At 34.7% G+C, this 1729-nt stretch overlaps 1 non-coding gene across 1 annotated transcript; it reads right to left on the bottom strand.

Annotated features, from left to right (window-relative positions):
* Positions 1-1251: 1251 nt before the first annotated feature.
* LOC123457147 lies at positions 1252-1356 on the bottom strand. Its single transcript, XR_006634917.1, has one exon. It is a non-coding gene; the product is annotated as a U6 spliceosomal RNA (small nuclear RNA).
* Positions 1357-1729: the final 373 nt, after the last annotated feature.

Below are 1729 nucleotides of genomic sequence, written 5' to 3'. Positions count from 1 at the left end.
AGCTTGGCATACTCTTCCTGTGTCTCTTCACTTATAATGTGGCATTTTGCTGTATTTCATAAGATAGAAGTCAAAATGCATGGTCTTTAGCGACATTTCTGAATACAAAACCTATCCTAATTTGTAAAAAATAAATAAATAAATTGATCAAGGTTTATTTTCCACTAGTACATCACATCACACCTTCTGTTCATTACCCCCTTCATGTTGGTAATGCAACCCAGCAAGGGCAATTTAATGGGAGATTGATTCATACATTCAGGATTATCTCATTTTTCTACATTTTGGAAAAGTAACACAAAAGTAATTTCTTCTCTCCCATATCTGTACTTCAAAAGGAAGGGAATTCTGTAATGTACAATTGGAATTTTGTGATGAATAGATCTGAGCATATCTATTTTATCTCAATATATGATGTAGAATCTACTCTCTGCACTTTCTCTATGAAAAAAAATGGCAGAGGAAATCACCAAATGTGCACACATGAATCCTACTATAGTTTTTTGTATATGTTTTACAGACAATTCCTGTGCCTATACACAATACCCTGATATTGCCATCCTCCCATCACCCTTTCTCTCCCTCCTCTCATATCTCCTTGTTCCCTGAACCACTAATTCTTTACAAGTCATTTCTATTTATTGTTATATCCTTATTTTCCCTCTTTTTCTCTATTATCATCAACAACAAACAAAAAGTATCAACAAAAAGTGAGAATTACCTATTTTCGTAAAGTTATGGCACGGTTTTAAGACACATGTGAACACGTTCCTATAGCAGGGTAAATTGTGAAAAAAAAATACATGTATACTCATTCTCAAAATACAAAACATCATATTTTCTCCAACACAGAATCAAATTGAATACTTACACAAAACTAGAAACACATCTCACTTTCCCTTTCATTATAATAATAGTCAAGTTTTAATATCATAGAATTCATCGAGACAAAATCCACTGAGAAGTACACCACCTTTGGGACTGAGAAGAAATATGTTTTCAAGATTAGACAATACCTTTTCTTCTACTTATTTGAGTTGCCCAAGTATTCTTTATTTAAATTATGGAACACTTGAGTTGGAAAGATGGCTTAGTGGTTAAGATATTTGCCTATAAAGCCAAAGGAACCTGCTTCAATTCCCCAGGACATAAATAAGCCAGATGTATGAGCTGGCAAATATGTCTCTAGTTTGTTTGCAGTGATGGAGGCCCTACGATGCCAATTATCTCTTTCTTTCTGTCTCAAATAAATAAAATGAGGAGCACTTCAAGAATTTGTTTGCCATCCCTAAACAGGGGCCATGTTAATCTAATCTGTATCATTCCAACTTTAGTAAATGTACTACTGAAGTGAACAGTATCTTCTTTTTGTCATACTATTTTCAACTACTTCATCCCAAACCAAAACAGTGTCTCTAATTCAGCAAACCCCAGATATTCTACATACAAAAATATCAAACTGAATAATTATACTCACTTATTGCTGGTATGAAGTTAAGTCCCAGTTATTAGTTGCAGGTATAGGAGCCTAAAGTTGGCTGCATGACATTCAACTTAAGGTTATTTAATACCTAGCTTCTGGGATGAGGAGACCGCTTAGCATTCCTTTAATACCTGTGTACCCAGATTCTATTCCCTAGTACCTACAAAACACAAATGCACAAGGTGGGGCATGCTTCTGGAATTTGTTTGCACTGGCTAGAGTATTGGAGTGCCCATATTCTCTCTT

The sequence above is a fragment of the Jaculus jaculus genome (genome assembly GCF_020740685.1).
Source record: "Jaculus jaculus isolate mJacJac1 chromosome Y unlocalized genomic scaffold, mJacJac1.mat.Y.cur SUPER_Y_unloc_1, whole genome shotgun sequence".
In the NCBI taxonomy this organism is placed as follows: Eukaryota; Metazoa; Chordata; class Mammalia; order Rodentia; family Dipodidae; genus Jaculus; species Jaculus jaculus.
This window is presented reverse-complemented; position numbering and strand designations above follow the sequence as displayed.